General features: G+C 37.6%; 1 protein-coding gene and 1 pseudogene across 1 annotated transcript in view; one reads left to right on the plus strand and one right to left on the minus strand.

The window, feature by feature from the left end:
- The window catches only part of DUSP16 (dual specificity phosphatase 16), a 99,594-nt gene that overhangs the window by 20,324 nt on the left and 66,267 nt on the right, over positions 1-13,003 (plus strand). The gene's annotated exons all lie outside the window — the stretch shown is intronic.
- LOC140846445 (small ribosomal subunit protein uS8-like) lies at positions 1,251-6,925 on the minus strand (annotated as a pseudogene).

Here is a 13,003-nt window from a genome sequence, read left to right on the forward strand (position 1 = left end):
GTCAGGGATGACACCTCTTAAAGTCTTGTCAACATGGTACAGTAATCAGATGGTAAATTTGGACTGCATTGTGCTCTGTGTGCTTAATTGTGTCTCCTTAAACATTTGTAGGGGAGTTAATGTTCTCACTGGAAATATATCTTACACTTAGGATTTCAGCTCTTTTTCTACAAACATAGAAATCTGAAGCAGAAGTGTCAACTCTGAAATGGAGAAGTCTGGATTCTTCCTGTAATGATCTGAATGTTGTATGTGATTGGGAAGATGTCCTTTACAGTGTTGTGGTACTTTATAGTTAACAGTACTTTATAATGTTCACTAAAATTTTCTTAGTGACTATTCATGATATTGACACAATTATGAAGTACTTCACCAGCATTCTTTAAATATGTTCCCACCCCTTCTCCACTCTTTCTGCAGTTTTAAACTTAAAAAAAAAAGTATAGGTGAAATTAAGGTAAAGGATTCTAAAAAGGATTTATAGTAAGTGCGCATGTTTTCAGAACCAAATCTCTCGATCACTTTTCTATATTCACCTAATTCTCATCTACGATGCATTCTGATGCACTTTGGTTAATCCTATAGAAACAGTTTTCAGAGGAGGTAGGGCCATCTTTAACATTCCCTCGATTTCTTTCTAAACTAAATAACAGATGAACCTTGAACAACACAGGGGTTAGCGGCACCAAATCATGTACAATTTTCGGCTTCCAAAATGTTAAGTACAAATGGCCTGTTGACTGGAAACCTTACAACGTGAACAGTCGATTGGCACATATTTTTGTGTGTTATATGTACTGTATTATTACAATAAAATATGCTAGAGAAAAGAAAGTGTTTTCTTCAAATTGTTGCAAACCTTTAAAAAATTTTTCTAATATATTTATTGAAAAACATCTATAGGTAAGTGGGCCTGTTGGACCTGTACAGTTCAAACCCATGTTGTTCAAGGGTCAGCTGTACTCCATTTAGAGAAGAATTATAGATATAGATGCTAGGGGGTATGTGTGATAAAAGCTATTGTGACATGTACTCTTAAAATATTTGGGAAGGACAATGGAATTCAGAATTGTTTTAGGGTCTGGATGAGGGGTGGTGCAAATTGCAGTTTACAGAAAAAAGATGCACTATAAATTGTAATTGTATATGGCAAGGTAATTAATAGTAAATAATCTACATTCTTCCCCTTAAAATTAATGGGGAAAGACCTGCATAGAGAAGTATATGCTGCTTCATTGTTTGCGTTGTGTAAATTAAAAAAAAAAACGACTCATATCCTAGGATAGTACCTGGTAGAGTCAGCTTTTGATAAATGTTTGCTGAATAAATTAATAATTCTCAGAACTGCTGCTTTTGATTGTGGCTACATTATATCTTTAGATTAGAGCACTGTATTTGAGCTGACACCTGCAGTCGGTTGCCTTACGTATAGCCTTAAGCACCCACGTTTTTTGCCCAGTATGCCCACTCCAGAACCTCACCTGCAGTTTGCCTGACCCTGTGGCTGATCTGACCTCATTTTTTTTGAAATGGCAGGTGGTTGTCTCCTATCAGCTCTTCTTTGTGAGCAGCTGAGCTTTGTCCTCTTCTGGTCACTTCTCCAAATACTAAAGTGTCTCTGGTCTGGCCTACTTTGTAGTGGGTTTTTGTTATTTTTGTTAGGTTGGGGCAAAAAGCACATTCCTCAGAAAAATAGCTCTTTGCTTTGTTTTGTAAACCTTATATAGCATATAAAGCTGGTATTATTTCCTCCTCCTTTCTAGCTTTACCCAAAAATGTTGTGTTCACTTGAAAATGAACTGGTAAAATGATATTTTATTGATACAAACTAACTGAAAACTAGCAAAGTCTTTTTTTTTTGAGACAGTCAGGAAATTAGAATATGGAGTGTGTATTAGATGGTATTTAAGAATTATAACCGTAAAGTTTTTAACTATATTAATGGCATTGTGGTTATGTTAAAAAATTCTCATTTGCTAAGACACATATAGAGGTATTTATAGGCAGAATGAAAGGGAGCCAAATTTGTTTTCAAAACTTCAGGTTAGGCATAAACGCACACAAATGCAAAATAAATAAAATAGTATAGGCAAATTTCTGATAATTTTTGAAGTTGGGTAATAGGTATTTTGGGGTTTGTTACTATTTTCTGTACTTTTGTGTATTTGGATATTTGGAAATATCCATAATAATTAGTTAAAATATACATTACCAATTATTATAACTGGGGGGGAATTTAATAAAGTAAAATTACATGGTTACACATGTGAGCTAATTGGCTAATCAAAATCTCCATTTTGTTTCTATAAGTTCTTTTAACAACACATTTTTAAAAATAGAGAGAATTTTGTAGAAGTTGGGCACAAGAAGTGTTTAAAACTCTTAACTTTGAGACCTTGTAATATTATACCTGTGGTTTATAATTGCCTGGGCATATTTTATCCTTTATCCTCAGAACAAGACATGAGTTACTCATTTTACCGATGAGGAAACTAAGACTTTAAACTAAGTAATTTAACCAAATCCAAAGCCAGTAAGGAGCAGTGCTAGAACTGGAGAGGAGAGCTTCTGATTCATTCTCAAGTGCTCATTCTCATATATACAACACTTAGAAGGGCTCTTCCTTGTGGTGTTGGAAACCAGAAGGTTTTAAACATTTTGTTGTCAGGACACCTTTGCATTCTTAAACATTACTGAGGGATCCCAAAGGTCTTTTGTTTATGTGCACTCTACCTATCAGTATTTAACATATTAGAAATTAAAATCGAGAAATGTTTAATATATTCATTTAAAAATAAACTCACTACAGGTTAACACAAATAACAAACTTCTATGAAAAAAGTATTCCAAAACAAAAAAATACAGTGAGCCATGTGACATCTTCTTACATTTTGCCAGTCTTTTTAATGTGTTGCTTAATAGAAGACAGCTGGATTTTTATAGCTTATTTTATATTAAGTCTGTTGTGATCGCTCCTTTATTTGAAGTGTTTGAAGAAGACCCGCTATACACAGATACATAGTTGAGAAAGAATGGACTATGTAGTGTCTTTTCAGGTAATTGTGAATATTCTTTGTTAAATGAAAACTAAACAAATAGTAGATTCTTACAGGATGGATCTGCAACCACCTCAGTGGATTTTTGTACTCTGTAACATCAAAAATCTTTTGGTCCATTTTGCACTTTGAATGGATCTTTGACCTTTGTATGTGATTTTTTTTAATACCCTACTTTGCCATTGAAAAATTATGGTTTACTGAGTTATGCAGGTCTTTCAAATATTGACACATTTGATTATGTAATATTTAACAAATCACATTCATTAATGTGTGACCACGGACCCTTAAGCTCATCAAAAACGTCTTTAACATTTGGGAAGTGGGCAAGATTTTGGTGTCCGGGTTCAAGTTTTCCAAAATTTAAATTCTTCTCGAAAGCTCAGATTTTATCATTGGCAACAGATAGTGTCAGTTTTTTCTTTGATGTGTCAAGCTCATGATTTATTTTAGAGAAAATGTCTGCCAAATACATAAGTCTGAATATAAATTGTCTGCCAGTCATTATTTTAAGTTATTCTAGGAAAAATGTATAGTTCAGCTCACACTCAAACAGTTGCAATGAATTCTTTTCCTCAAGATAGCCGTTTTATTAGGTATGTGATTTTGGTGTACCTCCATTTCACTGCACAGAATGTTAAAAAGACCACATTCTCAAGAGTGAGATTTAGTAAAATTAATAGCTTTTATTGTTTTATCAAGGACATTGTTAAGTGAAACAGGCTTTTAAAAAATGATTGACAGACAGTGAAGATGAAGAATGTAATTATTACTAGTGCAGTTTTGTGCCCCAGGCCTTGCTTCAGCATCAGCAGTTCTGCCCACCATTGCTTTTGTACCATCAGAACAGATATCAACATAAATCAGATTTAATTCATGAGATTCACAAATGTTATTTAATATTTTGAGTAATTCAGCAGCCTTTCTATTTGTTGCCAAGCAGTCACACCCAAAAGAGGACCTTCTTCGGTGATTAGTTGGTGTGGATATTGGAATAATAAAACAGTAAGTCCACATATGTCTGTGGATTTTGTCCACTTACAAAGCAAAAAAGTACAATCCTTAAGGCAAGAGACTAACCTGTGGTTCATGTTTGCATCAGCATCTTCAGTTTGAAGAGACATTGCACCCCTGGTAATTGTCAGTGCCGTGACTTCTTTTACTGACTCCCCACCCAGCAGACATTCAGCAACGCCATCTATGCAAAGCGTTATGTGTTTCTCAGCGATCGTGTGCACTGTTCCGGCCAGTGCAACCTGGTAATTCATCCTGTATGTGCTTCAGTGGCTTTTTCATTTCTAATTTGAAATAATCTTTTGCATTTAAAGAGCTCAACATGTCAGTGTTTAAAGCCTTCAATTTCTTTAAATTCTCTGTGAATACACTGGGTGATAATGAGGTTATGGAGATTGTATCAGATATAACTAAAGATTGTTGCTTCTAGGGACACAGAAGTGCTGAGAAAATACTGAGTTAATTTCTGAAAACATGCATGTTTATACCTTAAACTTGCTACCTTAGAAAATTCTAAAAAAAACAGGAGAATACCCAAGCATATGTTTCATCAGCTGTCAGAGTAATATATTATTACCACACACTGTGTGTCCTCTGGATTCGCTGTCCTCCACACATGACAGAACGAGAGCCCAAAAGGAGGTAACATCTTTGTATTACTAAAAATAGTTCTGACACTATTAGATGCCCTGAAAGGGTCTCAAGGACTACCCACCAGGGGTCTCTGGATCATACTTTGAAGCTGTGAAAATGCTGATATAAACTAGTGCCCTGTCCTAACATATTTTCAGAGTGGTCTGACAGAGACCTCTATAACATAAGGTTTCCATCTTAACTGATCAGTTTGTCAGGAAGAGGGAATATGTTTCTCTGTGGGATGGGCCGTGTGACCCAGAGAGCGTAATGGGTGGATAGCCGCTAACGTCAGATAATGGTGGAGAAAGGGTAGACAGAAGGGAGGAGCCAGTAAAAGCACTTTACAACTTAACAAAAAAATAAACATTTGTTCTGGTTTTCTTTTTTAAACTAAAAAAGCACAAAGCCCACATAGATGCACACACATATATGTATATAAGTGTTCATCCTCATTTATATCTGTGCTCAAAATCAGCAGTACGTTCCATTTTTTTCTGGAATGACAACAGGCGTATAGTAACATACCTGAGAAGAGACAGGTGCTCATGGCAGTTGTTTGTTCCTTCCAACTAAGGAGGCCACTGACCTTCTGAGGAAGCTGAGGGGTAACAGAAGACAAATGAGGCTTAGAAGGAAGAAATTGTGAAGGAAGAGGGAATGGTGTAGACGTTAGTTACCGTTACCAACAGCTGTAGGCAGAGCAGGGCTGTGGCAGAGTGGAGGTAGGCCTCGCAGGGCAGAGAGGAGGGCCCTGGGGTGAGCCCGGTTCTGTGCCCTGGATGCGGGGAGGTTGCGGCCCAGGTAGGAAAAGGGTGGCTGCACAGCAGTCATGACGTAAACATGTATTTGAAAGACTTAGTCAAAATGACTTGAAACAACTGTAAAGATATTGAAAGTCTACTTCTAATGTCTTACCAATATTCAGTTTCTTGTCATCCATATATTCAGTTACAGTAGGAAAAACAGCAAAGCTGTGAACTTGGTAAAGTGCTGGTAAGTCTCTAAGCTTTGGATATAAGCATCAGCATGTGAAAATGTTGACCACGTTTGGGGCTGCAAATGCAAGAAGGAAACTTTAATACTGTAATCTTTACTAACAGGCAGTTATGATTAAAGGACACCGAAGAGTTTAGGTCAAATAGCTGTCATTTGTCCATTTGTTATTTATGTGATACCTATTTCCAGAAAGGATTTGACATGGCCAAAGGAAGGATCAAAGTTAATAATCAGTAATAAACATGATTCTCAATGTTTTTTTTCCCCTGTTTTTTCTATGGTAAGTCATTTTAATAGGGACATATAGTTAGAGAACTGCAGTGATAAAGTAATTAAATTGGTCTCTGTTAACTTTGCAGAAGAAACATAAGCCTGTCACTTTTTTTTTTTTGGTCCATTGAGGCATCTTATAATTATTTTTTTTTAAATTTTTTATTAAGGTATGATTGATATACACTCTTATGAAGGTTTCACATGAAAAAACAATGTGGTTACTGCATTTACCCATATTATCAAGTCCCCACCCATACCCCAGTGCAGTCACTGTCCATCAGTGCAGCAAGTAACCAGAGATCCACCATGTCCCTTCTCTGTGCTACACTGTTCTCCCCGTGATCCCCCACACCATGTGTACTAAACGTAATACCCCTCAGTCCCCTTCTCCCTCCCACCTCACAGCCCTCCCACACTCCTCCCCTTTGGTAACCATTAGTTCATTCTTGGAGTCTCTGAGTCTGCTGCCATTTTGTTCCTTCAGTTTTGTGAGGCATTTTATTTACACATGTGTATTACATTCTTAGAAAAAGAATCCCAGGATTTTCCCTCCTATGTGTTTTCTTTGTGCTTCTTCATGGCTCATGATGCCAGCTGAGGTTGTCAGTACAGTGAAACCAAACTGGTGGGAGTCGGTCGTTCTTCCATTTGCTAGATCTTTGAGCTGTACATCAGATCTGGGGCTGGGCTGACCACTGCGTGCTTGTTTAACCTGCCGGTGAGGTTCACAGTAGTTTTCCCAGCTCTGTGATCATCAGTGATTTCAAATCTCCAATGTAACCATGTTTCATCATCACAGTTAGAAACTGAATGGTGACTTTGGAGCATGGCCTAGTAAGAACCTGGTGTTTGCCTGTCTTTCCAGCCCTGTTGATGCTTTTCAGAGCATTGGCCAGGCCACTTGTGGGCTCCGTTAGGGCAGCACGGAGAGGTGGCAGAAAGCAAGCCTGTCACTTTGTCATTGCATGTCATGTAAGCACATGTGATTGTAATGGGATGAGTTTGCAGGAGAATCATAGCATGCCACAGAAAAAAAATTTTTTTTTCAATTCAGGACTGCTTTTAGTTGTAGTTAACAAGAAGCCACTAGCAGAGGCTTAAACCATAAGCTGTATGTTACTCTGCAGTTCAGAGAGGTTTGGAGGTAGCTGGTCTCAGAGCTGGTCTGGCTGCTCAGCAATGTCCTTGAGGCCCAGGTGCTCTCCAGTCTTTGATTCTGCCATCTTTTGTGTGTTCACTCATTGTCACCAGGTTATAGAATAGCTGCCTCAGCATTTTAGGAATCGCATCCCTTTTCAAGGCAAGGAGAACAGGGACAGAGCAAGCAATCCCTCTGCCTATGCTTGCCTCACAGAGAACTAAATCTTTCCCAGACTCTTCATCCAGTTTTCTCTGAAGTCTGATTTGCATGGACTGTTTGACAAGACTGCCTCCACGCACAGGAGAGACTGGGGAAATGCGTCTAAGGGGAGTGCGATTACTGTGGCTGGTGTTAAGTACACCACATATCTTTCCTGGGCTTAAGCCTATTGCTTTCTGCCCAGGAAAAATGGACTCTGTTAGCAAGTTAGAGAGGAAGAAATGTCTGTTGGTTAGCTAGCTAACTGTGTGTCTCACAAATGTGTAGAAAGGAAGGCACAAGGAATATTAAGTGCCTTGTTAAAACAGCTTTCCTTTACTCCAGAGACTGTTTTAAGTGTTCCCCCTCAAAGTCATACCCACTTTCTTATTTTAGTGGAAGATTATATAGACCCTTATCCCAGTTTGTGTGTTCACAAACTAATTGTAGAGCTAATTTAGAGACATTTAGATCTGTTTTCTTAACTGTGAAATAAGAATATTGTATGGGAGATAATGCCCATCTCTAAAACTTGTCTTGCTTTTTTTCATATCTCTGACCATTTCACATTTGTTACTATCTTTTCTATCAAAATAGCAGAAAATGTATGGTGTTTTTAGTCATCTTGATAGCTGGGTAGTATTTTTAATAGAAGTTGTGATGATATAGATTATAGCTAAAACTTGGTTTTGGCTTTTTGGCAGTTACTCATATTACTTCTGCCCCAAATTTCCATTTAAAATGTAAAACTCATTGCATTTTTATTTTACTAAGTGAGTGTACACATATATGTACATAGTCTACAATCAAAATACCCTCAGTACAATGTTCTGAGAAATGCCCTCTGTCCCAATAGAGAAGGCATTTTAGACAGTACTGTTAAAAACCCAGTATCCCCTTTGGCTTTTGGGGCATTTGTTTTTATCTGTTAATAGTGTTCCCAGTGAGTATTTGCTTTAGACAAAATTAAAAGACAACTGAAGGGAAGTGATTACCTTCAGGCACTGTAGCAACTAAACTTGACTTGAATGAGGCAGAACCTCAATGTTCAAGTGCCTTAAACCAGGATTCTACTCGTGTTTCAGAGAGAGTGATGATCTGATTCCTTATATAGAATCCTGTTGAGATCATATGAATTTGGATATATAGTGAGTTGAAAATCATATTCCCAACTCCTACAAGTTACAGAGCAATTACACTGTTTATAAAAGAGGGTGTTAAAATGTTAACCTGAAAAGTATTAATCTAGCCAACAAAAATCTTATAGAAGAATGCTACTTCATTTTGCTTGAGGTTTATCGTATTGGGAAATCCTAGAGATAAACGTTATTAACTGTGGCATTTAAAGAGCCAAAAGGCTCCTGCAACTTGGATGTATTTTTAAGAATAAAAGGCATGTATGTATATGTATTTAACAATTGCTTTAAACAGCTTAGAGGCAATGTCTAATTTTATTACCACAGAATATCCTAATTTTAGCTAGAAACTTTTCCTTCCACTGAACCCTTTTAAGTATAGAATTAAACCAATTGTTTTTAATTTTCCTTATATGAATGACTAAGAGCCTTGTTAATGTAAATATTCAGGAAGCTTGATTTTATAGTTTCTTGGCTGTATAACCAACAATAAAAATCACGTACAGTGGAAAATCCCTTCTTCTCTTCTCCACAGTCCCAACTGAAAGACAAACTTTAGTGATTTTTTTTTCTGGCAAATGAGTGACCTATGTGGCAGGATCTTAGCAGCTGCCAGTGGATATCTCAGAACAGAATGTAATTAACATGACGTCAGTCTGAAGAGAGACAGTATTTTGGGGGGAATTTCCAGGTGCCAAGTGTTAGGCAGTATGGTATCCACTTGCTAGGAAAAAGTAATTTTATATGAATTTCTAATAAAATTTATTGTGGAATTAGTAGAGATTTTTATTTTAGAATGACCTTCATTCATGAAAATGAGCCCTTGTCTTCTGAGTCTGGTAGGCTTTTTTCTGAACAAAAAATCTATTCCTTTTGCCAGTGATCATCAGCATGTCATTGTCATCAGCATGAACAAGTATTTACTGAGTGACTGTAATAGGTGTTAGAAGGGATGCAAGGAAGTATAGCGTGTGGCCTTGGTCATCAAGGACTTCATACTTGTTGCATCTCTTATCTATTCTTCATGGTTGAAATGAATCCCCATAAATGACTCCTTATTCTCCTAGGCGTTCTTCAGTTTGGGGTCCAGCACACCCGTGTGCACTCTCCTAGGCTGTGGGGTAAATTTACAGTTAGAAAAGGAGGTCTGCTCACCTGCAGTTCTCTGCTGGCCAGTTCCCCTTCCCTCCTATGATTGCCAACCTGCTCTGCTTACTTGAAGAGCAGCGTGCTGACTGACTACTTCTGTGGGGGTAGTTTGGGAGCAGGAAGACAGCGTCCTGGAGAAGTTCTTGGCACTTTTTGAGGATGAAAGGTTGGGAGGGATGCAGCAAGAAAAAGTAAGAGATCTTTTACTGTGTTTTCTTTTTTTTTTCCTGTGGTAAACTTTGAAACAACTTAAACTTACTATCTTAACCATTTTTTAAGTATATAAAATTCAGTAGTTTTAAGTATGTTCACGTTGTGAAACACATCTTTAGATCTGAAACTTGCAAATCTGTAAACTCTAAACCCATTTAACAACAAATCCCATTTTCTCCCTCCTCCCAGCCCCTCATAACACTATTCTACATTCTGTTTCTGTGCATTTGACTATTTTAGGTGCCTCATAAGTAGAGTTATACAGTTTTTGTCTTCTTGCGATGATATTTTGCTTAGCATAATGTCCTTAAGGTTCATCCATGCTGCAGCATGGGACAGGATTTCCTACCTTTAAAATGCTCAATAATACTCTGTTATCACTGTATGTATAATGACTCTGCATCTGTTGACAGACATTTGGATTGCTTTTTGGTTTATGAAGAATGCTGCTATGAACATGGGTGTACAAATCTCTCTTAGAGAACCTGCTTTCAGTTCTATTGGATGTATACCCAGAAGTAGTGCAATCGCTGAATCTATGGTAATCCTGTTTTTAACTTTTGAAGAGCTGCTGTACTGTTTGCATCATTTTATAGTCCCACCAACAGTACACAAAAATTTCAATTTCTCCACATCCTTGCAATACTTGTTTTTTTTTCTTTCATTTAATAGCCACTCTGATAGGTATGAAATGTATCTCATTGTGGTTTTGGTTTTATTTCCTTGATGATTAGTGATGTTGAACATCTTTTCATATACTTGTTGGGTATTTGTGTATTATCTTTGGAGAAATGTCTTTTTAAGTCCTCTGTCCATTTTTAAATCAGGTTCTTTGATATTTTTGTTGTTGAGCTGTAGGATGCTATTTTCTTTTTAAAATACGAGTCATCAACGTCTAACTACTCAGAACAGGTGTGACACCGTGCTGGGACACGAAGTGGAATGAGTGGAGTATGGTAACTGCAGCGCGGTCTCTCCCATTTCTAGCCGTTATCAGCACAGCTTGCTTAGTTGAGGGCTTTATACTGCAAAGAGGTTTTGACCCCTTGGATTCTCTCTCCTCTTGCTCTCCCTCCTTCTCACTGCCTATAAAGCCAGAGAGATGGACTGGATGATAACTGAGGTGTCTTCCAGCTCTAAAATTCCGAATTTTGAGAGTATTGCCTTGTAGCGTCTAAATTTTCTTGGCAACACCAGTAATACCTGAACAGTAGAGTGAGAAATCGTTGTTGATGAGATGCACTCTACCAAAGCTCTCTTGGATATTTGGTTTCCTAACTTTTAATCTCACTCATTGTGCCCCGTGTAGCATGGTGTCACCTTCAGGTCCTGGCCCTAAAGGTTACTGTTGCTATGCACATTATGCCCAAGTCCGGCCACGGGAATGTAGTGGAGCAGCAGAGTTTTGTACTTTGCCCCAGAGATACACAAGCGTTGTTTTTTTAAACCTGGTTACAGTCATGAGGAAAGAGAAGCCAAAGTTCATTGGACAGTGTATTTGCTATTGTTTTAAATACATAGAGCAAACAGAACAACCAGCCTTTAGGTTAATTTTTATTTCTGTACAACTAGCTATATTTCTGTGTTAAATACCAACTTATAGAAATATTACTTGATTTGTTTATTCCCTGTCTATGGCTTTCATAGTGGTATTGTGGTGGTAATTATCAGAGAGAAGTAAAGTGATGGTGGTGGGTGGGTTGAAGGTGCTGTGGACTCTGCTATGATACACTTAGAATTACTTTCAGATTTCAGGAACTTGATATTTTTAATTTTTTACATGTTATAGACACTGACAAATAATCAGTCTCTAGGGAGCTTGTCTTAGTTATATGGAGTTATTTTTACCGCCTATGGTGCTGTGACTTAAAATGGTGTAATGCTAACAGTGCTCTGTGAGGTAACAAGGTAAACAAGCAAATTCCAGTGGACCAAATAGGTGTGGAATATGCATGGTGACTCAGGAAGAGGAGGAGTTGGTAGCGCACTTGCACTAGAAGCCAAGACACCCAATCCAGTATTGTCGTTGTCGTGCTACGCCCCCTGCAGCATCTGCATTGCTCCTGGCATGCTGCCTGGCTCTTCTTTTGCCAAAATACTAAATATAGCTGGGTGTGTGAGGTGGGAAGGTAATACAGGGGGCTGAGACGACTTCAGAAGCTACATTGTAGGAAGCTGCTGAAATACTCAGAGCCACCGTAGGTCATTTTAAACCTAGGTTATACCATCAACTCAAGGATTGAACATGCATTGGGTAACATGATGATTTCATTGCAAAAGATTATCTAGGCCCTGTGAGGCTTCTCATCACCATCCCTCTGATCAAAGGGCAGTCATTCAACTGTGAAAAAACACAACCACCAGAACACAGGTAAAGTAGAAAGAAAACTAACATATGGTTTCTTATAAACATACCCCTACCATTGTGACTCACCAGTCCTACTCCAAGGTATTTTTTTAGGAAAAATGATAACTTAGATTCACACAACAACCTTTGCTCAAATGGTCATGCAACTTTATGTGTAATCACCAAAAACTAGAAAGAACCTAGATACCCTACAACTGGTGAGTGGATATACAAACTGTGGTACATCCCTACAGACAAACTACTGATCCGTGCATCACTGTAGGTGAATCTTGACAGCATTATGGTTGGGTGAAAGAAGCCACTCCAAAAAGGTGATGCACTGTGTGATCCCATTTAAGTCATATTCTAGAAAGGCAAAACCGTAGGTATGGAGAACAGGTCAGAGGCTGCCAGGGTTTAGGGTGGCGAAGTGCTGATAACAAAGGAGTGGCATGAGAGAACAGTTTTGTATCTTAGTTGTAGTGATGGTTACATTATATGTTGGGTCAGAACTCCAAGGACGTGATTTTACTTATGTAATAATGCTTTTTAATAAGTAAGTTTAGTAATGTTCCTCAATAGCAGGCCAGTATATAAAATCTATTTCTGTGTAACAATAACCAGAAAATGAAATTTTAAGAAAGATGACATTTGTGATAACATGACAAATATCAAATACCTAGGTCTAAATCCAATGAAAGATGTTCAAAATCATTACACAAGTGATTCTAAAATTTATATAGATTAATGCAATTGGGTAATAAATTTAATATAGATATGCATAAATGGCAAGAATAGCCAAGGTTTTTTGAAGAAAAACAAAATTGTAGTATTTGCACTATAG

The sequence above is a fragment of the Manis javanica genome, chromosome 15 (assembly GCF_040802235.1).
Source record: "Manis javanica isolate MJ-LG chromosome 15, MJ_LKY, whole genome shotgun sequence".
NCBI classification, from domain to species: domain Eukaryota; kingdom Metazoa; phylum Chordata; class Mammalia; order Pholidota; family Manidae; genus Manis; species Manis javanica.